Here is a 24,851-nt window from a genome sequence, read left to right on the forward strand (position 1 = left end):
TGGTTGTGGGAGGACACGATACCGTGTTTACCTACGCCACCATCTTGACTGGAAGTCCTCTTTTTCTTTTAAAAAATTGTTTTCCCTTTATTGATTTTAGAGAGAGAGGAAGGGAAGAGAGAGATAGAATCATCAGTGAGAGAGAACATTGATTGGCCACCTCCTGCATGCCCCCCACTGGGGATTGGTCCCACAATCCCCAATGTGCCCTGGGCATGTGTCCTGGCTGGGAATCGAACCTGCGACCTCTTGGTACATGGGTTGACGCTCAACTGCTGAGCCACACCAGCCGGGCTTTTGGAGCCCTTTCTTTCATGTTGGTGCTTTGGGCTCACGCAAGACCATGTTTTTCTTGAAAACCTCAGAAACTTCCTATGCATGCATGCTCATATGCTCAGGTCTCGGTTCAAACATCTCAAAAAGACCCTCCCTGACCACGTTGTCTAAACTATTCCTCACTCTCCCTACTTGATGTATTTCTTTGTACTTTCTGACCTTTTTCACTTGTTGACTTGTTTGTTGCTTGCCTACGGTGTAGGCCACAGAAGGGAAGGCTGTATCCCCAGGGCCTGGTCCAGGGCCAAGCACAATTTTTCATGGCCATGAATTCCATTGCTGTAATGTGACTTTAGAGCTCCTCCTGTTAAAAAGTGGAGTCTGTTTCTTTACCCCCGGGGGGTAGTCTTGTGACTTGCCTTCACTAATAGAATGTGGCAGAAGTGAGGCCGTGTGTAGTCCAGAGCATTAGCATCAAGAGGTCTTGGATGCTCAGGAAGAATCTGGAAGAAAGAGCACATGGAGAGAGAGGTCCAGCCATCCCAGCTGAACCACCAGCTGAATACAGCAGCTTCAATAACATTGGTGAACCCAGAAGAAGAACTGCCCAGCCAATCCACAGAATAGCAGAAAACAACAAATTATTATTCTTTTAAGCTACTATATTTTGGGGTAGCTTGTTACACAGCATGAGACATCCCTCAATCCTTATGTGTTGAATGAATGAGTGATTGAATGAATGTGTGAAACTCACAGAAAAGTGCAGTGCAATCCCTGAATAACAGAAGTTTTGAGCCACCCTTCACAGTAAGGTCACTTCCCTGCTGAAAACCCTACAGTGCCCTTGGAATTGAATCTAAGGAAAGTTTCCCCTGCTCTCCGAAGTAGAACATTCCTATGAAACCTTTTGTAAACTGAAATGGCGTAAGGCGAAGAAGCAATTACGACGAATTTATATGGAAAATGTTTTAGTGTTCCCAGATAACAGAACAGCACATGTTGTACACCCATCAATCCACTCAAGCAATAGACTTGCCATTTTATCCATTACTGCACGCTGACAAAAGGAGACCACTTTGCTATCAGCAGGACCAATAGGAACTTTGGCAGTTTCAAGATCCCCTCTCTGTGTGTGTAAATGGCACGGATGCCGAACACAGGCAAGTTCAGTGTACATGCAGTGTCTTTATTTGACCACAATCGAAATGCTTAGTTTATGTCCAATTTTACTCTAAGCAGAACACCCTCAGAGCTCTCTTAGGCTCTTCTGATAACCTTAGGATAGATCTCAGTGACGGATGCACAAAGTAAGGGGAGGTAAAACACAGATGCTCACAGACATAGTCCAAAGCTCTGGGGGCTTGATGCTGAGCTGCTTGCTGCATGTGGTTCACGGGAAGGAGCTTGGTGGTATCACTCCCACTGCTCAGAGTGTGCATACTGCTTCATAATGGCACAGTAATGGTCCCCAAAGATCACATCTTAACCCTCAGAAGTTAAATGTGCTACCTTAGAGGGCAAAAGGGATTTTGCAGATGTGATTAAGTTAAGGGTTTCGAGATGGGGAAATTGTTCTAGATTATCCAGTAGGCTCAATATTATCACAAGGGTCCTTTTAAGAGGGACACAGGAGGGTCAGGAGATGTGATGACGGAAGCAGAGGTTAGAGTCACAAGCTGAGGAACACGGGCAGCCTCTAGAAGCTGGAAAAGGCAGAGAAATGGGTTCTCCCTCAGTGCCTTCACCAGGAACACGGCTCGACACTTCTGACCTCCAAAACTGTGTTGCTTTAAGCCACTAAATCTATGGTAATTAGTTACAGCAGTTAAATTTGAATTCCAGGTAAACAATGAATACTTTCTTTAGTCTAAGTATGTCCCATGCAATAATTGAGATATAGTTATATTATAAAAGTATTTACGGCTTACCTGAAATTGAAATAATCAAAATTTAACTCAATATGTTGCATTTTATTTAGCAACCTCTTCCCTCCAAGTCCCCCTGTGTCCAGCAGCCATGTTGGACGCACGAGGCAATCTTTGAAATAGAAATTTACTCAGCAGAGCATCAAGAGAGAAGGCACCTGGGTCCCTGACATTCTGGGGTGCCATGCCCATTCTGGGGTACTTACTGATTGACTTTTACATGAGGTAGACATAAACACCTTTCATTTTCAGTTTGCTCTCTTGCAGCTGAACCTAGTTGTATGTAATAAAGTTGGCAACTAACAATGTCTGCTCAGACTCCTGCTTTCCTCCGAGTAACTTGGTGACACGCGCCATCATGTGAGGCCTTTGCGGCTGAGCCTGCCTCAGCCTGTCCAGCTGCCAGTGCAGTTTCTTCCTATTGCAAACAGTCTCTTTATACGCCTGGCCGTACCGGATGACCTGCCTCTCCCAGAGTGTCTCTGTGCGTCACTGTTTCCTTTGAAACAGATTTATTTTCTGTGTTCGCTTTAAGGCAGAACTCAAATGCGGTGTCCTCCATTCCTGTCAGCAGGGCCAGGGAAGGGGCTCGAGGCAGAAACACCATTTGGTTGGGGCCTCATATTTGGGAAAATGTAGACTTTGGAAAGTCCCTCCAAAGGAGCTTATGTCCATGGGATTGTATTCTGCTTGTGTGTGTACAAATGTCCAACTGCACTAAAAATGTTAACTTGTTCTACGTAAATAGTTAATACACCACAGTGTGGGATTTTGTTGTTTGTCCTGAGAAGAGGACCCTAAGACAAGGATTTGAGTGTGTTTGGGAGGTGATCCCAGGACACGGCAGCAGGGGAGTGGGGATGCAGCCAGCACAGGTGTGACATCAAGCCAGTGACCACTAAGGACAACTCAGTCAGTGTGGACGTGCCTCAGAGTTATCCCAGCCGAGGGATGAGGGAACTAAGGGGGTTATTCACCTAGTTCCCACCCATCATTGCCTGAGGGCTGTTTCTGGGGGCTTTGACTCTGAGACTGGGTCCTGCACACAGGCTGGCGGAGCCCCACGGCCCCCGGGAAGCAGCCTCCTCCCGGCAGGAGAGCTGAGTGCCCAGGGCAGATGTCTGGGGCACTGAAGTGTTTGCTACATGCTGTTTTGGAACTTTTTTCTTTCTAAATACGCATGCCAGACTCTCAGCCTCAGAGCTCTTTGGCCACAGATGTGTTGTTGGCCAAGCTGGAGAAGACAAGAGTGCTGGTGGGTTGACACCCTTGGGAGAGCCACCCAGTGATGAACATACAGCTCTGGGGCATGCTCTATGGTCTACCAGAGGTCCCCAGTGGTCACTGGCCTGATGGCACACCCCATAGTGGCTTCCTTCCCTCCTTCCCTTTCCTGCATCACATCCCGGTTCTCCCACTGATGTTTCCCAAATAAACCATTTGCACCCAAATCCTTGTCTCAGGATATACTTTTGGGGAACCCAACCGTGGTGGACAGAATGATGGTTTCCCAAAGACACCCACATCCTAATCCCCAGAACCCATGAATATGTTACTTTACATGGCAAAAGGGACTTTGCAGATGGGATTAAATTGAGGATCGTGGGATGGGAAGATTATTCTGGATTATCTAGGTGGGCTGAATAGAATCAGATGGGTTTGTATAAGTTTAAAAGGGAGGCAGAGGAGTCAGAGCCAGAGAAGACACATGTGATGACAGACGCAGAGGTCGGGGCGAAGCCATTGTTAGCTGTGAGGGTGCAGGAAGGGGCCATGAGCCAAGGGATGTGGGTGGCTTTAGAATTTGGAATAGATAGGAAAACAGATTCTCCCCTAAAGCCTTCAGACAGGACACAGCCCTCACGACACCTTAAATTTAACCCAGTGAGACCCATTTCAGACTTCTGACTTCCAGAATTGTGAGGTAACAGATCTGTGCTCTTTTAAGCCACTAAGGCAATTTCTTATAGCAGCCACAGGAAAATAATACCTAGACAATGAGTGTACCACACAAGGGTTTGAATTGCAAACCACAGCATTCACTCTAGATCATTTAAGCAGAAAAGGATTTTATTAAAATACACCAAGAAGCTCATAGAAATTCTGGGAGAGCCAGGGAATCTGGTTTGGAGACTCCACAGTCAAATGCAATGTCTACATTTCACTGCTGAACAGCCCAGAAAGACCCGCTATCACCACCCTGGAGTGCAGGCCAGCTACCCACATGGCCAGTGCTGAGTATGGGATGCCATTTCCAGGACCCCACTTCAGTAGCCGTCTCTGAAAGCTGCAGGCCCCTATGCTACTCTTACCAGGTGCATTTGAAGTGGGCCTTCTTCATGTTACTCACTTCCAAATTTAAGGCCCGTGACTAATGATCAAAGCCAAGGCCTTATGCCTGCCTCTAGCTGCAAAGGAGGCTGGAACAGGTCTGGCTCTGCCTTCTACTTGTAAGGTGGGACATCCCCCAAACACAGAGAGGGGGGCCAAAAAGCATGACATGTGCTCCCCACAGGTAACCTCTAGGTAAGCCAGAGGGAGGAGGGCCCTTCCAGGTGAAAGGGTCAGCATGCATCAAGGTGTGGAAGCTAGATTGGGTTGGACCTGTAGGAAAGAAAATGCAGCAGGAAGATGAAGGAATTAGGGTCGGGGGAGTGCCAGTGGGCATCCAATACAACCAAGGAAGGAACAAAAAAAGATTTTGATAAAGAAAATGAGAGAAAACTAAGAGGGGAGCCCATTGCAGGTCAATGTGATAGATATTATCAGAGTCCCTTGTTCTCTTGTGGCCACAGACTCGTAGCCTGGCCTGGCTCATCCACTTGAGGTTCTTGGTTGAGCAGCCGCAGAGAAAGATCAAGGCAGAGATTCCTACTTGCCTACCCCAATAGTCATTCTTTCCTTCCTCTTGGTCAACGTAACCCTGGTTTTTAGCTGGAAACCTAACTACTCAGTAAAAGACTATCCATCCCTGCTTCTCTCACATCTAAGAGTGGTCTTGTGATGGAGTTTTAGCCATGAGGTGTTAAGTGAGATGTGTAGGCCTCCTTAAAAGGGAGGGGGTATGTCTTTCTTCACCCTCTCCTCTTCCCTTCTGGCCAGAATGTGGATACAATGGCTGGAGCTAGAGCAGCTATTTTAGATCGTGAGGCAGGGTGCTAAATGGAGCTAGAGCACCAAAACACAAGGATTCAGGGTCTCTGAAGGCCAGGAGGCACCTGAACTGTTGCCCATGGTACTTCCTTCACAAAGAGAAAATGCCTATCTTAAGTCACAACTATTTTTGTTTTTCCTGATGTATGCAACCAAACCTAATCAAAACACTAACTCTGGCTAACTTTAAATAGAAAAAGGATTTTACCAGAATGATGACAGTCTTTTTACAAAATTAATTAGAATACTGGAGAACTAGGCTGAGAAAATAAGTGGGAAATGAAGGATGTTAGGGTATCTGAAATTATACCAAAATAAGATTCTGGAAAGGATGCTTTTGCTCTTTGAACTGGATACTGGGTCCTCATTCATGGCTTTGTCTCAGTGGCTGCCACTGGAAACAGGATGCTGGTCCTGTGCCACCACCTGCCTTTCAGAACAGTCCTAAACCTTCTGCCCTCTGCATTGCTTACTCCAGACTTAAAGGCCTGAGCCCAAGCCAGCATCTGCTAATTTCACCCTAATTCTGTTCTCAACCTTGACGCAATTTATATATCGGCCACCAGAGGACGCCAATGTCCAGGCAGTTCAGATGGGTTCACCACCTGGTCCGGTTTTATTCCTCCCTGAACAAAAGGAGGGAAAAGGCTTTGGCTTCATCATCTGGCCTTAGAATCATTCTCATGAGCTTCCCTGGCACTAGAAGAAAATCTGATGGCTATGTCATGTGTGAGTTTGGTACTGGCTTATTTTATCCTTCCCACCCAGCTCACTCCCTCCTCCTAAACTCCTGCAGGTAGGGTTTGCCTCTTCCCTTGGGAGTCACTTAGTCATATACTAATTTGCCACATTTTTGTTGTTGTTAATTCTCACGGGAGGATATTTTTCCATTGATTTTTTAATTTAATTTAATTTAATTTTTGGTACGTGCCCCTAGCGGAAACCGAACCCGGGACTCTCTGGTCCGCAGGCCGACACTCCAACCACTGAGCTAAACCGGCCAGGGCTCCATTGATTTTTAGATAGAGTGGAAGGGAGGGAGGGAGAGAAACATCGAAGTGAGAGAGACACATGGACTGGCTGCCTCTCACATGACCCCAACCAGGGCGGGGGATGGAACCTGCAACCCAGGGATGTGCCCTTGACTGGGAACTGAACCTGCGACCCTTTGGTCCACAGGCTGATGCTCTAACTGCTAAGCCAAACTAGTCAGGGCCATGTTTTATTGTCTCCTTTCCTCATTTTTTGTGCTTCTAGCAGGGAATTGTGGGACTGAGAAGCAAAGAGAGTAATTCCTTCCTGTAATGAGTTCAGTTATAACTGTCCCCTGACCCTGTCCCCCTCCCCCGAATTCTCCAAGGGGATTTTTGGAGCTTAGTGGAAGAGGGGTCTTAAAGCCTCATAGATCCTCTGGTGTCTGCTGTCCCAGGTACATCTTCCTTTAGTTCCTTCATGATGATACTAGGACCCCATAAATCTCCCAACCTTCTGGGATTGCTATTCGCTCCCAAACCTGCTCAGGTGGCAGGCACTTTAGAGCTAATTTCCAAGCTGGATCCTACAGTAGGTGATGGCCTTCAGAGCCCCTGGGGCCGGGGAGGAGAGGGGAACAAACCTTCCCACTGTTTTCATTAATGCCCCAACTGGAAGAGATTATTTGGCAATAGAATCTCTCTGTTCCTCAAGGTTCCAAGACTCTAGGAATTGCAGATTCTCTCTGGTCTGGTAAAAATTATCTCCCTGACTTGTGGGCACAAAGACTTCATCTCAGCCTGCTCAGAATCTCTGCTCCTCAACTGGTTTTCCCACGATCAGAACTGATTTCTGTTTTCAAGTTCTCTTGTTGCTTATGCCTCGATTAAAGCAATTATCCTGGTTTTCATTTTTCTCAGAGCCTGAAGCTCCTTAGGGCAAGAACCACTTTTTACACATCTTAGAATTCCCTAGAGCTGGGGTACCTAACATTCCCCATCACACACACACACACACACACACACACACACCCAGCCTAGCTAGAGTGTGAGGAGGTGAGGTGTTTTTTTTTGTTTGTTTGTTTGTTTGTTTTTTTAAAGCAGTTCATATACTTTGGAGAAAATAGCAATGTAGTGAAATTTTCATAAACTTTAACTGCTGTTTATTCTAATATTTTCATATTTTTCCCTTTGAGGGGGGTAGTGGTGGTGGTTTAAATGCCCCTTTTCTCTTCACTTAAAGTCTTTACTTGTCAATATAAAAAGCAGACCATCTTATGTAGATTGCCCAATCATTTGTTTTGTTTTTAAGAAAATTTACTGGCCTTGCCTGGCTGGTGTGGCTCAGTGGATTGAGTGTTGTACCATGGACTGAGAGGTCCCAGTTTGCTTCCTGGTCAGGGCACATGCCTGGTTGCAGGCTCAATCCCCAGTGTGGGGCATGCAGGAGGCAGCCAATCAATGTTTCTCACATCAATGTTCCTATTTTTCTCTCTCCCTTCCTCTCTAAAAATCAATAAAAAAACATATATATCTGAAGAAATTTTACTGGCCTTGAGAAATCCAAAAGGCTGGGAACTATTGTCCCACCATGCCCAGCACAGTTCCCGAAGCAGAAACATCCAGGTGCCATATGACACAGCAATTCCATTCCAAGGTATATGCCCAAGAGCAGGGGTGGGGAACATCCAGCCTGCAGGCCATATAAGGCCCTCAAAATCCATACCAGCTAACATCACACGCCTCGCCAAGTTAAAATGACCAAATGTAGCAGGCTAATTTTTTAAAATTAATAAATTTTTGTTACAGATGAGTCTCCTTTTTCCTCCATTGATTCCCTCCTCCTCCTCCCTCCCCGCCCTGTCCCCAGCTTTGTTGTCCATGTCCATTGTTCATGCATACATGCATATAAGTTCTGTGGTTTATCTTCCCCCCATCCCCTCTTCTGGGGATTGTCAGTCTGTACCCCACTTCCACATCTCTGGGACTACCCCATTCCTCAGACTGTTATGTCCATTATATTCCACAAATAAGTGAGATCATATGATACTTGTCTTTCTCTGTTTGGTTTGTTTTACTTAGGACAATACTTTCCAGGTCCCTCCATGTCATTTCAAAGGATAAGAGATCTTTCTTTCTTACAGCTGAATAGTACTCCATTGTATATGTACCACTGCTTTTTTATCCATTCGTCTACTGATGGGACACTTGGGCTGTTTCCAGATCTTAGCTATTGTAAATAGTGCTGCTATGAACATGGGGGTACATATATTCTTTCTGATTGGTGTTTCAGGTTTCTTAGGGTATATTCCTAGAAATGGGATCACTGGGTCAAATGGCAGTTCAATTTTTAATTTTTTGAGGCAACACCAGATTGTTTTCCATAGTGGCTGCACCAGTCTGCATTCCCACCAGCAGTGTATTAGAGTCCCCTTTTCTGCACACCCTCGCCAACACTTGTTGTTTGATGATTTGTTGATGGCGGCCATTCTGACAGGTGTGAGGTGATACCTCATTGTTGTTTTAATTTGCATCTCTCTGATGATTAGTGATGTTGAGCATTTCTTCATATATTTCTTAGCCATTTGTACTTTTTTATTTTTTTATCCTCACCCGAGGATATTTTTCCATTTTTTTGTACAGATAGAGTGGGAGGGAGAGAGAGGAAGGGAGAGAGAGAGAGAAACATCAACGTGAAGGGACACATCGAGTGGCTGCCACCCGAACGACCAACCAGGGCCGGGGACAAACTGCAACGGAGGTACGTGCCCTTAGCGGGAACCGAACCCGGGTCTCTCCGGACCGCAGGTTGATGCTCTAACCGCTGAGCCAAACTGGCCAGGGCTGTATGCCCTGTTTAGAGAGGTGTCTATTTAGTTTCTCTGCCCATTTTTTAATTGGGTTCTTTGTCTTCCTTTTGTTGAGTCGTGTGAGCACTCTATATATATTGGAAATTAACCCCTTATCTGATATATCATTGGCAATTATGCTCTCCCATGCAGTGGGTTGCCTTTCCATTTTGGTGGCTGTTTCTTTTGCTGTGCAGAAGCTTTTTAGTTTGATGTAGTCCCATGTGTTCATTTTCTCCTTTGTTTCTGTTGCCTTAGGTGATGTATCAGTGAAAATTCTGCTGCGAATGATGTCCGAAATTTTGTTGCCTACATTTTCTTCTAGGATTTTTATGGATTCATGAGTCACATTTAAGTCTTTTATCCATTTTGTGTTTATTCTTGTGTATGGTATAAGTTGATGGTCTAATTTCATTTTTTTACATGTAGCTGTTCAATTTTCCCAACACTATTTATTTTTTTATTTTATTTATTTATTTTTTTTATCCTCACCCGAGGACATTTTTCCTTTTCTTTATTCAGGTAGAGTGGGAGGGAGAGAGAGGAACAGAGAGAGAGAGAGAAACATCGATGTGAAAGGAACACATCGAGTGGTTGCCACCCGCACGACCGACCAGGGCCAGGGACAAACTGCAACCGAGGTACGCGCCCTTAGCGGGAACCGAACCCAGGTCTCTCAGGACCGCAGGCCAACGCTCTAACCGCTGAGCCAAACCAGCCAGGGCCCAACACTATTTATTAGAGAGGCTGTCTTTACTCCACTGTATGCTCTTGCCACCTTTGTCAAATATTAATTAAGCATATTGCCTTGGGTCCATTTCTGGTTTCTCTATTTGGTTCCATTAATCTATCTGCCTGTTCTTGTGCCAGTACCAGGCTGTTTTGATTCCAGTGGCTTTGTAGTATAACCTGAAATCTGGTAATGTGATCTCTCCAACTTTGTTCTTTTTTTTTCAAGATTGCTGTGGCTATTCAGGGTCTTTTTTGGTTCCATATGAACTTTTGAAGTATTTGTTCTAGTTCTGTTATGTTGGTGGTATTTTGATGGGGATTGCATTGAATCTATAGATTGCTTTGGGTAGTATGGACATTTTAATGATGTTAATTCTTCCAATCCATGAACAAGGTGTGTGCTTCCACTTTTTTATATCTTCCTCTATTTCTTTTTTCAATGCCCTGTAGTTTTCTGCGAATAGGTTCTTTATTTCTTTGGTTAAGATTATTCCTAGGTATCTTAATTTTTTTTTTGCTGCAATGGTAAATGGGGTTGTTTTTTTAGTTTCTCTTTTTGTGAGTTCATTGGTGTATAAGAATGCCATTAATTTCTTGACATTAATTTTGTATCCTGCTACTTTGCCAAATTTATTTATTAAGTCTAGCAAATTTTTGATTGGGGTTTTCTACATATAGTGTCATGTCATCTGTGAATAATGACAGTTTCACTTCCTCCTTTCTGATTTGGATCCCTTTTATTTTTTCTTCCTGTCTAATTACTGTGGCTAAGACTTCCAGTATTATGTTAAATAAGAGTGGCAAAAGTGGGAATCCTTGTCTTGTTCCTGTTCTTAAGGGAAATGCTTTTAGTTTTTGCCCATTGAGTATGATGTTGGCTGTAGGTCTTTCATATACGGCCTTTATTATGTTGAGATATGATCCCTCTATTCCCAGATTGCTGAGCGTTTTTATCAGAAATGGGTGCTGGATTTTGTTGAATGCTTTTTCAGCATCTATTGATATGATCATATGATTTTTATCTTTCATTTTGTTTATGTGGTGTATCACATTTATTGATTTGCGAATATTGTACCAGAGCAGGCTAATTTTTAAGTTGATAATTTTGTATGGCCCTCAAATGATGTTATAAACATCCAAATAGCTCTTGGCAGAAAAAAGGTTCCTCACCCCTGCCCAAGAGAACTGAAATCAAGTTATACAAAATTTTGTACAGGAATGTTCACAGCAGCATTATTCACAATAGCCAGACAGTGGAAACAACCCAAATGTCCATCAGCTGATGAATGGGTAAGCATGTGGTATAGTCACACGATGGAATATTATTTGGCCATAAAAAGGACTGAAGTCCTGATACGTGGTACAATGTAAATAAACCTTGAAAACATTACACTAAGTGAAAGAAGCCAGGTGCAAAAGGACAAATATTGTATGATTTCATGTATATGAAATATCTAGAATATGCAAATTTATAGACAGAAAATTGAGGATACCAGAGGTAGGGTGTGGGGAGGGATGAGGAGTTGTTATTTAATAAGTAAAGAGTTTCAGTTTGAGAAAATGAAAAAGTTCTGGCCTGGCTGGTGTGGCTCAGTGGTTGAGCATCTACCCATGCACCAGGAGGTCACTGGCCCGATTCCCGGTCAGGGCACATGCCCAGATGCCCAGATCCCCAGTAGGGAGCATGCAGGAAGTGGCCAATCCATGTCTTTCTTATCGATGGTTCTTTCTCTCTCCCTCTCCCTTCCTCTCTCTAAAATCAATAATAATAAAAAAATTTTAGAAAAAGTTCTGTAGCTGGATGAGGGTGATGGTTGCTCAACATGAATGTACTTAATGCCCCTGAACTGTCCATTTAAAAATGGCTACAATGGAACAGGAGGAGAGAGAAAAATGGCGGCGGAGTGAACGGAAGTTACACAGACCGTCTCCCAGGACCAAACTGGATTTACAACTATAACACAGACAAATTGACAGGAAAAGGCAACAGAAAAGAAGCTTGCGAGGACCATACAACGAGGGACACTGACTCGACCCTGACAGGCTTGCGAAGGCGCAAGACAGGGGCTGGGAGCCCACGGTCCGCAGCTCGGCAGCGGCCTTAGCTGGGAGCGGCGCCCTCGGGTCACACTCCCAGGCGGCCCCACAGCACAGAACCGGGACAGAGGCTAAAACAGCCACAGCCACTCACCTTGGGCTCTGGCGGGCGCTCGGAGCTTTTGCTGGGTGCAGCCAGGCAGGACGGTGGTCATATTGCTCCTTCCCAGGGCTCTGAGGAGAGGCAGCAGCCCCTCCCTCGGAGATCCAACCCCACCCTGTGGGCCATTGAAGTGCTAATTGAGGCTCATTAACAACCAGCATCTGCCCCACCCTCCTAAAATCCCCTTATGCTGAGCACCTGAGGGAGTTTTTCAATCAACTGACAACCCCAAACTCATCAAGTAACCTCGACTGCTAGTCTCTAGGCAAAAAGCTAGAGGATAACAGTACCTTTCCTGGGCTAGCAACTTTAACCAGGAAAGTAAGACTTGACAGTGGTGTTTAACTTGGGTCCTCCCTCGCTCATCTAAACACAGGAGAGGGAGCCACAAACAGCAGAACACCAACACCCAAGGGAAAACTTGACAGGCTCCAAAGGCCACTGTGAGAGCCAAAATGGTGAAACACAGAAACAGAAGCCAAATGAAAGAACAAGAGACCTCCACCAAAGATGAGATCAATGTGGAGCAATTAGGCATGTTAACAGAGCTAGAATTCAGAGCCATGATCTTGAGGAAGCTGAACAGCATGAGTAAGGACATAGAGACACTGAAAATAAGCCAATTGGAAATTAAAAACCATCAAGAAGAGATAAAAAATGACATATCAGAAATGAAAAACACATTGGAAGGTTTAAAAAGCAGAGTAGAGGAAGCTGAGGACCGGATCAGTGAATTAGAAGACAGGGTAGAAAAAATCAACCAATCAGAAAAACAAAAGGAAAAAACTATTAAAAAACAGGAAGACAGCTTAAGAGAACTGTGGGACAACTGGAAACGTAATAATATTCACATCATAGGAGTCCCCGAAGAAGAAGAAAATGAGCAAGGGATAGAAAATATATTTAAAAAAATAGTGACAGAAAACTTCCCTAATTTGGTGAAGGAAGAAGGCATTCAAGTTCAAGAAGCACAGAGAGTCCCAAGTAAGAAGAACCCAAACAGGCCCACACCAAGACACATAGTAATTAAAATGCCACAAATTAAAGACGAAGAGAGAATCCTAAAAGCAGCAAGAGATAAGCAACAGGTTACCTACAAAGGAAACCCCATAAGGCTCTCAGCTGACTTCTCACAAGAAACACTACAGGCCAGAAGGGAATGGCATGAAGTAATCAAAGTCATGAAAAACAAGAATCTGAATCCAAGACTACTCCACCCAGCAAGGCTATCATTCAAAATAGAAGGTCAAATAAAGAGCTTCCCAGACAAAAAAAAGGCTAAGGGAATACATTAGCACCAAACCAGCACTGCAAGAAATGTTAAAAGGACTGCTGTAATTAGCAGTAGAAATAGGAAGAAAAATAGAACCACACTAAACAAAAATGGCAATAAATAAGTACATATCAATAATCACCTTCAATGTAAATGGATTGAATGCTCCCATAAAAAGACACAGAGTAGCTGATTGGATAAGAAAGCATGACTCATCTATATGTTGTTTACAAGAGACCCACCTCACAACAAAAGACTCACATAGGTTGAAACTGAAGGGATGGAAAAAATTTTTCCAAGCAAATGGAAAGCAAAAAAAAGCTGGGGTAGTAATTCTCATATCTGATAAAATAGATTTCAAAATGAAGACCATAACTAGAGACAAAGACGGCCACTACATAATATTGAAAGGATCTATCCAACAGGAAGATATAACCTTGATAAACATATATGCACCCAATATAGGAGCACCAAAATATATTAAAAATCTTCTGGAGGACTTCCAAGGAGAAATCGACAACAATACAATCATAGCAGGGGACTTCAATACCCCTAGATAGATCCTCTAGGCAAAAAATTAGCAAGGAAACAGAGACTCTAAATGAAGCACTAGACCAAATGGATTTAATAGATATCTACAGAGAATTACACCCCAAAACTACAGAATACACATTCTTCTCAAGTGCACATGGGACATTCTCAAAGATAGACCACATGATAGGACACAAACTAAATCTCTACAAGTTCAAGAAGATTGAAATCATATCAAGCATCTTCTCAGATCACAATGGCATGAAACTAGAAATCAATTGCAACAAGAACATGCAAAGACATTTCAACACATGGAGGCTAAATAGCATGTTATTAAACAATGAATAAGTCACCGAGGAGATCAAGGAAGAAATTAAAAACTTCCTGGAAACCAATGAAAATGAATACACAACAACACAAAATCTATGGGATGCAGCGAAAGCAGTTCTGAGAGGGAAGTTCATAGCACTACAGGCCTACCTCAAGAAACAAGAAAAATTTCTAATTGACTGTCTAACCTCACAACTTAAAGAATTAGAAAGCAAACAAAAAGAAAACCCCAGAGCAAGTAGAAGGAAGGAAATAGTAAAGATCAGAGCAGAAATAAATGACATAGAGACCAAAAAAACAATTCAAAGGATCAATGAAACAAAGAGTTGGTTTTTCGAAAAGATAAACAAGATTGGTGGACCCTTAGCTAGACTCACCAAGAAAGAAAGAAAGAGAGAGAACCCAAATACACAAAATCAGAAATGAAAGAGGAGAAGTAACAACCAACACCACGGATATACAAAAGATTGTTAACAACTACTATGAACAACTATATGACAACAAATTGGACAATCTAAGCGAAATGGACAAATTTCTAGAAACACACAGTCTCCCAAAACTGGACCGGGAAGAGATAGAAAACTTGAACAGACCAATAACAACTAAGGAAATTGAAGAGGTAATCAAGACTCTCCCAGCAAACAAAAGCCCAGGCCCAGATGGCTTCACGGGGGAGTTTTACCGAACATTCAAAAAAGAACTAACACCCATTCTCTTCAAACTATTTCAAAAAATTCAAGAAGAAGGAAGACTTCCAAACACGTTCTATGAGGCCAGCATAATTCGAATTCCAAAACCAGAAAAAGACACTACAAAGAAAGAAAACTACAGGCCAATATCCCTGATGAACATAGACCCCCAAATCCTGAACAAAATATTAGCAAATCGGATCCAGAAATACATCAAAAAAATTATTCACCATGACCAAGTGGGATTCATTCCAGGGATGCAAGGCTGGTACAGTATTCACAAATCAATAAATGTGATGCACCACATAAATAAGATGAAGAATAAAAACCACATGATCATATCAATAGATGCTGAAAAAGCATTCGACAAAATCCAGCATCCATTTCTGATAAAAATGCTCAGCAATGTGGGAATAGAGGGATCATATCTCGACATAATAAAGGCCATATATGAAAGACCTACAGCCAACATCATACTCAATGGAGAGAAACTAAAAACATTTCCATTAAGAACAGGAACAAGACAGGGATGTCCACTTTCGCCACTCTTATTTAACATTGTACTGGAAGTCTTAGCCACAGCAATCAGACATGAAGAAAAAATAAAAGGGATCCAAATTGGAAAGGAGGAAGTGAAACTTTCATTATTTGTAGATGACATGATATTATACATAGAAAACCCTAAAGACTCCATCAAAAATCTACTAGACTTAATAAATGAATTTGGCAAAGTAGCAGGATACAAAATTAACATCAAGAAATCGACAGCATTCTTGTACACCAATGATGAACTCACAGAAAGAGAAACTGAAAAAACAATCCCATTTACCATCGCACCAAAAAAATTAAGATACCTAGGAATAAACTTAACCAAAGAAGTAAAGGACCTATTTGCAGAAAACTACAGGTCATTGAAAAAAGAAATAGAGGAAGATATAAAAAAGTGGAAGCACATACCCTGTTCATGGATTGGAAGAATTAACATCATTAAAATGTCCATACTACCCAAAGCAATCTATAGATTCAGTGCAATCCCCATCAAAATACCACCGACATATTTCATAGAACTAGAACAAATACTTCAAAAGTTCAGCCCTGGCCGGTTTGGCTCAGCGGTTAGAGCGTCCGACTGCGGTCCGGAGAGACCCGGGTTCGGTTCCCGCTAAGGGCATGTACCTCGGTTGCAGTTTGTCCCCGGCCCTGGTTGGTCGTGCGGGTGGCAGCCACTCGATGTGTCCCTTTCACATCGATGTTTCCCTCTCTCCCCCTCCCACTCTGTCTGTACAAAAAAATAAATAAATAAATAAATAAATAAATAAATAAATAAATAAATAAATAAAGTTATAAAAAAAAAGTTCATATGGAACCAAAAAAGACCCCGAATAGCCACAGCAATCTTGAAAAGAAGGACAAAGTAGGTGGGATCACAATACCAGATATCAGGTTATACTACAAAGCGACTATAACCAAAACAGCCTGGTACTGGCACAAGAACAGGCATATAGACCAGTGGAACAGAACAGAGAACCCAGAAATGGACCCAAGGCAATATGCTCAATTAATATTTGACAAAGGTGGCAAGAGCATACAGTGGAGTAAGGACAGCCCCTTTAATAAATGGTGCTGGGAAAATTGGACAGCTACTTGCAGAAAAATGAAACTAGACCATCAACTTACGCCCTACACGAGAATAAACTCAAAATGGATAAAAGACTTAAATGTAACTCATGAATCCATAAAAATCCTAGAAGAGAATGTAGGCAACAAAATTTCAGACATCATACGCAGCAGAATTTTCACTGATACATCACCTAAGGCAACAGAAACAAAGGAAAAAATGAACACATCAAACTAAAAAGCTTCTGCACAGCAAAAGAAACAATCATCAAAATGGAAAGGCAACCCACTGTATGGGAGAACATCATTGCCAATGATGTATCAGATAAGGGGTTAATTTCCAATATATATAGAGTGCTCATACAACTCAACAAAAGGAAGACAAAGAACCCAATTAAAAAATGGGCAGAGGAGCTGAATAGACACCTCTCCAAACAGGACATACAAATGGCCAAGAGACATATGAAGAAATGCTCAACATCACTAATCATCAGAGAGATGCAAATTAAAACAACAATGAGGGCCCTGGCCGGTTTGGCTCAGCGGTTGGAGCGTCGGCCTCTGGTCCGGAAAGACCCGGGTTCGGTTCCCGCTAAGGGCACGTACCTCGGTTGCAGTTTGTCCCCGGCCCTGGTTGGTCGTGCGGGTGGCAGCCACTCGATGTGTCCCTTCACGTTGATGTTTCTCTCTCTCTCTCTCTTCCTCTCTCTCACTCCCACTCTATCTGAACAAAAAATGGAAAAATGTCCTCGGGTGAGGATAAAAAGAACCAAAAAAACAAAACAAAAAAAAACAACAACAATGAGGTATCACCTCACACCTATCAGAATGGCCGCCATCAACAAATCATCAAACAACAAGTGTTGGCAGGGTGTGCAGAAAAGGGGACTCTAATACACTGCTGGTGGGAATGCAGACTGGTGCAGCCACTATGGAAAACAATATGGTGTTACCTTAAAAAATTAAAAATTGAACTTCCATTTGACCCAGTGATCCCATTTCTAGGAATATACCCTAAGAAGCCTGAAACACCAATCAGAAAGAATATATGTACCCCCATGTTCATAGCAGCACTATTTACAATAACTAAGATCTGGAAACAGCCCAAGTGTCCATGAGTAGACTAATGGATAAAAAAGCAGTGGTACATATATACAATGGAGTACTATGCAGCTGTAAGAAAGAAAGATCTCTTATCCTTTGAGACGACATGGAGGGACCTGGAAAGTATTATCCTAAGTGAAAGAAGCCAAGCAGAAAAAGACAAATACCACATGATCTCACTTATATACGGAACATAATGAACATAACAGTCTGAGGAATACGGTAGACCCAGGAACATGGAAGTAGGGCACAGACTGACATCCCTCAGAAGAGGGGGTGGGGGGGTAGGAAGAGATAAACCACAGAACTTATATGCATGTATGCATGACCAATGGACATAGACAACTAAGCCGGGGACGGGGCGGGGGTGGGGTGGGGAGGGGGGTGCCAATGGGGTAAAAAAGGTGAAATATCTGTAACAAAAAAATAAATTAAAAAAAAATAAAAAAATATATAAATAAAAATGGCTACAATGGCAAATTTTATTGTATGTATTTTACCAAAATTAAAAATAACGAAGGAGGAAGGGAGCAACTATGTTACATGCTGCTGAACCAAGCTGAATGAGGCCTTTGAATGACCATGGGATTGAGCTACACACAATTCAAGGATGAGTGGAGAGAGAGAAATTGAAGACAGAGAATACAGATTCTTTGAGGAGTTTTTGCTATAAAGGGAACGAGATAAATGGGCTATAACTGGAAATGCATTAAAGAGAGGGTCCCCATCCCCACCCTAAAGATGGAAGAGATTATGGGAAAGATCCAGGAGTTAACCACTTATGGCCCAAGATACCTGTTCTATCATAGACATGTGTACATTTCAGGTACCAGGGAAGTGCCCGGACAGGTAGATACATGGCCTCTCCTTTTAAGAATAGCCCCACCCCTACCATTACCCACTTTCCATCACCACACTGCATTTCCACATACACCCCATGTCTACAACTTAGTCACATGTCCACACCCAGCTGCAAGGGGTGCTGGGAAATGTAGTCTCAATTCCAGGCAGCAGTGTGCCTAACTAAGAAGGAGGGGGAGAAAAGTCACTGGGGTAGTCATGTATCTCATCTTTCTGGCCACCGCAATTGGCGCAGGAATGGGCATGTGATCCAAGCTGGATCAATGTGAATCCTCCCTGGGACTTTGTTGGAAATATTGCGAAAGAGGGCTCTCTTTCTGCTGCGGTTGTTAGGCTGGGAGGATGTAGGCTTGTTGCTCCTGGAACCATCCTTTGTCACATAATGGAAGAGCTTACCTAAGAATGAAGTTAACACAGAAAAAATAAGGACTAGAGGTGGAGATATCCTGACAATGGCATTAGAGTCCCTGGATCAAATTGTGCCTGAAGCCAGTTATCCCCAGCATTTTTCCATGGCATAAGCTAATACATTTCTTTTTCTGCTTAAACCATTTGGGGTTGGGTTTTCTGTCACTTGCAATCAAAAGAGTCCTGGCTAATACATCTATCAGACACATTTATCCTTATATTCAGGAGAACTCCATGTATTGGCAAGAGCTCATCAGCCTGACATCTAAGAAGATGACCTAGGAAACCGAATCCTGTATGTAGCAGTCACAGTTCAATCAGAGAAGCAAAAAACCCTCCAGGTTATATGGGTGATGGAGGAGCTGAAAAGCCAAAAGAACATGCTTAGCAACCCGGTGATTAACCATAGCAGTAAGATACTGCCGTCCCTGTGGGGGGAGAGTAAAGAGAGAAGTTGGTGTTACCATGTTTGGAGTCTGGGCCACCAGGTGGAAGCCTGGCCAGGCAGCCAGAGCCAGGACCCTGAGGGAGGAGCAGGATGGTAGGAACTGGAGCCACAGAGGAGATGGAGCAGCTGCTAAAGTTGCTGTCCAAGTCAGAGAGAGGAGGGACTCTCCCTTCCTCTCATCCTCCGGTCTCTACCTAGTGACTCCTGTTAGCCAAATCCACCCAGAAACCAGTGATTATATATATGTACAATACCTCCTTGAGTCCCAGCGCATACAGGCCCTTGGAAGGTGGTGGTTGAATCTGAATGTGAAGATGAGAGAGACATTTGTAGTTTCTTCATCTGTACAGTGAAGATAAAGAGAGCAGTGCCGAATAGGATGGACTAGAGGGTTGGGAGAGCTGATGCATGTCAGGCATCAGCACAGCCACTGGCACAGAGTAGGTGCTCAATAAACACATGACAAATAATGACAATCCTTACTGCTGCCACAGAAAGTGGATATTACTACATTATTATCCCAGTTTTACCTGGAGGCTTAACTAGTTGTAGAGCAGTGGTTCTCAACTGGGGACAGTTTTGTCTCCCAAGGGATACTTGGTTGTCACAACAGGGGCGAGAGGGCTACTGGCATCTAGTGGGTAGAGGTGGGTGTGTTACTAATCCCTCAATGCACAGGACAGCACCCACAACAGAGAAGTGTCCAGAGAGAACACTGCGTACACCCCACAGCTGCAGTGGAATGTAGTTTGTGTTTCCTGCTCCCCCCAAGCCCCCTTCTTCCTCTCACTCAATTCCTGACACTGCTTTCAATTCCTCACTTGGTTGTAGGAAGCGTTTCTTCCTATTTATAGAATCTCAAGTTTGCAAGGGCCCATCCGTGTCACTCAGCCTAACCATCTAGACTCTGCGGGGAGCTTTAAGGTGCTATCTCATTTAATCCTTGCAACACCCCCGTGAGGCGCAGGGCTCCTGGTATTTCTTGCCCTTGGCAGAAGAGGAGACAGAGGCTGAGAGAGGTTGAGTGAATTCCCACCGCCATACAAGTAGGAAGTGCTCAGCTCCTGAGCTTGAACCCAGGGCTCTGTGATTCCAGAAACTGGAGTCTCACCTCTCTCTCAAACACTAGACATGGAGAACCAGCAGGACCCCCCCACCTCCAGTCTCCAAGAGTTTCATTCCAGCGCAGCCCGACTAGGAGATGTTCTGGGCTAAGGGAGTCTGGAGATTAGACACCAAAGGGGCTGCAGAATGAGTTTCACATGTACCAACCAGAACCAGGAGAACGGACCAACAGAGGGAGCTGGATTGAGAGGTGGGGGCGTAAGGAGCTAAACCTGATGTTGGTTAAGGGCGAGTTTATCATTTGTGAACATTCTCCTGTGATACCAGATTTAACACCTTTAATTCCTCAGGAGACAGACGATGCTCACACGTTCACAGGAAGGCAGTTTGGAAAAAATGTGGACCCAGACCAAGTGTGGTAGAAAGACAGCCCTGCCCCAGCAGACTGAAGGATGGGAGGCAAGACCCAGAACGGCAGGTTTGCAAAGCGGAAGATGCTAGATTAAGTTGGAAAACCCCACCCCACAGGGCTCCAATTCCCTAACCCATAAGAGGTCAGCGAGAAACTCAGTGGGTCTGGCCCTCTCTGTAGCCCCAGGCTGACGACAGAAGATGCTGGGATCCACCAGAGTTCCCCCATTAGGAATGGGATTGCTGGCCATACCATGGTTTATTTATCAGCTTCGTCCTTGAAGAATCTTCAGGGTGCTTCAGTTTATTGCCATTATGAGCAAAGTCTCAAAAACATCTTTGAGCACATTATTCCCCGGTGTAGATAAGAAGTGGAACAACTCAGCCAGAGGATGAGTGCAATTTTAATTTAACAGATACGACAAATTTCCCTCCAGGGAGGATATCAGTTCATAATCCCGTTTCCTTACACCCTTGCCAATAACTTGATAACATCAAACTTCAAAATCTGTATTTCATAACAGCAGATGAAGCTTTTTCATGTGTTTTTTGACCATCTGTTTTCCCTCTTTGGTGAACTGCCTGTTTCTCTCTGGCCTGCTGTTGTGTTGGGTCATTTGTCTTTTAAAAAATTAATTTGTAGAAGTTCTTTATATATTTTGGGCAGTGATCCTTTGCCTGTATAAACTACACACATAGGGTGTCCCCCAAAAATGCAGCGGTTGGAGCATTGGCCTGCAGACCAGAGAGTCCCGGGTTCGGCTCCCGCTAGGGACATGTACCAAAAAAAAAAAAATGTATACACAGAAAAGTATAATTATAAAGCCAGTGTTAATTAAAATACATTTCATTTTCAAATGTAATAGAATTTACAGACACCCTGTATACATTTTTGGGGGGACATCCTGTATTTTCTCCTATCTTGTTATTTGCTTTGCAATATTGTTTCTGGTTTTTCCTCTCGTTGTTGAGGTGATACATACTTACAAAACTCTTCACAGCAATTCCTGGCACATAGTTAACATGCAACAAACAGTAGCAATAGCAGTAGCTAACATGTATGTGTCTCCTCTATGCAAAGCAAGACTGGTATGGTGAGCGAGCCAGGCAAAATGTAAGGGGTGGAGTAGGGGGCTCCCAAAACCCCCGTGATCAGGATAATGCAATATTGACAAAAATAAAAATGAATGCGAAAAATCCATAACATATTAAATATCAACATTGTTTTATAAAAATAGGATTGGGCCCTAGCCGGTTTGGCTCAGTGGTTAGAGTGACGGCCTGCCAACCGAAGAGTGGCAGGTTCGATTCCGGTCAAGAGCATACATACCTTGGTTGTGGTTTGGTCCTCGGCCCCCTATCAGGGTTGTGCAGGAGGTAACCAATCGATGTGTCTCTCTCACACTGATGTTTCTCTCTCTCTCTCCCCCCCCCCCCCACACACACATACTCTGTCTGAAAATAAATGGAAAAATATCCTCAGGAGGGGATTTAAAAAAAAAAGGATTGGTAACAGTGCTATGCCCAAGATATCCTGGAGCCTGAGGCAAAAAGCAAAGTCAAGGATACTGTTCCTGTCCTCACTTAAAGTGTTGATATTTTGTTCATCACGGGTTGTTTTTTACATTGATTTGGATTGTTTTAAAAATTGAATTACAAATATTTTTTATCTTAATCACCAAGTTTTTTGGCACCCCTTAAATTTTGCACCCGTCAGTCTCAAAAAATGTGCGGGTTTGGATGATAAATTATATGGTAATTCTACATTTTAACCATATAAAATCTTTGTGCATGGTAACACTTCAGAAAACTTTAGAGTAGATTTTCACAAAAATCTCAGAATCCAAATTACTTTACAAAAATGAATTTTTAAATCAAATAACTTTTGAAAATGCTGCATACTGAAACCCTCTCTTGGAAATCCACAGTATTGGTAAAGATGACAAAGTTTCTGAGACCTCCACAGTTAGGGGGAGGGGGAGAAAGAGAGAGAGAAGTAACTTAATATGATTAAATTTTTTCCCAAAATTATTTGAGTCGAGTAATCCTTTTTCTTCACCAGTTATTTCCTGTGGAAAATAATTTAGGAAACACTACTTTAAAAATATTATGGATAAACCTAAGTCAAGCAGAAGGAAAGAAAAGAAATATTAGAACAGAAATTTAAAAAATAAGGAACATGCCCTCGCCTGTTTGGCTCAGCGGTTAGAGCATCGACCTGTGGTCCAGAGAGACCCAGGTTTGGTTCCCGCTAAGGGCATGTACCTTGGTTGCAGTTTGTCCCGGCCCTGGTTGGCCATGCGGGTAGCAGCTACTAGATGTGTTGCTTTCACGTCGATGTTTCTCTCTCTTCCACTCTCTCTCTCCCACTCTATATGAACAAAAAATGGAAAATAATGTCCTCAGGTGAGGATTAAAAAATAAAAATAAGGAACAGAAAACAATAGAGAAAGTCAATGAAACCCAAAGATGTTTCTTTGAAAAGATCAACAAAATCGACAAATCTTTAGCCATACTGACCAAGAAACAAAGAGAGAAGACTCAAATTATTAAAACAAAAAATGAGAGCGGAGACATCATTACTGACTTTACAGAAAAACAAAAAAAAGGTTTATAAAGGAATGCTATAAACAACGATGCCAAAAATTTGGTGACTTAGCTGAAATGGATGAATTCCTAGAAAGGCAAACTACCAAAACTGATTCAAGAAGAAATAGGAGCCTTGGCCAGTTTGGATCAGCGGTTAGAGCTTCGGCCTGCAGACCAGAGAGTCCTGGGTTCGGTTCTCGCTAAGGGCATGAACCTCGGTTGCAGTTTGTCCCCGGCCCCAATTGGGGTTGTGTGGGTGGCAACCACTCCATGTGTCTCTCTTGCGTCGATGTTTCTCTCTCTCTCTCTCCCTCCCACTCTATCTAAGGATACATGCAAAAATGTCTTTGGGTGAGGATTAAAAAAAAGAAGAAGAAGAAGAAATAGGAAATCTGAATATTTGTATAACCAGTAAAGAAAGAGATAACATTGCTGTCGACATGACCATAAAATATTTTCCAATTAGGTTTTCTTTCTGCTATATTGGTAGCATTCAGCCTATTGGGAACATTTTCTGAACCCTTATTTTCATTGTCCAGATTAGCACTGTCCAATATAATCATAACACAAGCTATAAGTGATTTTGTAATAGCCATTGGTAATCCGTGAGATTTTACATAGCTGCCTTAGATCTCTGGAATCTTGCAAATGTCCTCTGTCTAGCTAATCCTTCTAGGTTGCTAGAGACCAGATAGTTTGTGATCACATGATTATTTCTATTCCTGTTATATAGGACTGACTGAAATGACAACCGGATTGAACAAAAAAAAAGGGGATTAAAGAGTCAAACTCCAGAAGAACTAAGGCAGTGTGTGGAAGGACTCAGAACATGTGAAATTCCTTAAATAAAAATTTATTAACTTAAAAAAAGAAAGAGATGATAATAAAAATATTTTCGCCCTGGCCGGTTTGGCTCAGCGGTTGGAGCATCGGCCTGTGGACCAGAGAGTCCCGGGTTCGGTTCCTGCTAGGGGACGCGTACCAAAAAAATTTTTTTTTTTCCATAAAGAAAAGCAAGGCTGAGATAGCTTCACTGGTGAATTGGACCAAATATTTAAGGAAGAATTAATATCAAGTCTTCAAAAGTTCTTCTAGAAATTAGAAGAGGGAATATTTTCCAACTCATTCTATGAGGTCAGTATTACTTGATATCAAAGACAGACAAAGACATTACAAGAATATGAAACTACAGACTCATAGCTTTATGAACATAGATGCAAATATCCTCAATAAAATACTAGCAAACCGAGACACATAAAAAGGATTACACTCCACAAATTTATCCCAGGAATGCAAAGCAGACTTAGCATTAAAAATGCAATTAATATAATATACTATATCAATAGACTAAAGAATAAAAACCACATGATCAACTCAGTAGACAAAAAAATTTTGACAAAATTTAATACCCTTTCACGA

General features: G+C 42.8%; 1 pseudogene; it reads left to right on the top strand.

The window, feature by feature from the left end:
- Window positions 1–23,832: 23,832 nt before the first annotated feature.
- On the top strand, window positions 23,833–23,945 carry LOC118619469 (annotated as a pseudogene).
- The last annotated feature ends 906 nt before the right edge of the window (window positions 23,946–24,851 follow it).

This window comes from Molossus molossus, unplaced genomic scaffold (assembly GCF_014108415.1).
Source record: "Molossus molossus isolate mMolMol1 unplaced genomic scaffold, mMolMol1.p scaffold_m16_p_6, whole genome shotgun sequence".
NCBI classification, from domain to species: domain Eukaryota; kingdom Metazoa; phylum Chordata; class Mammalia; order Chiroptera; family Molossidae; genus Molossus; species Molossus molossus.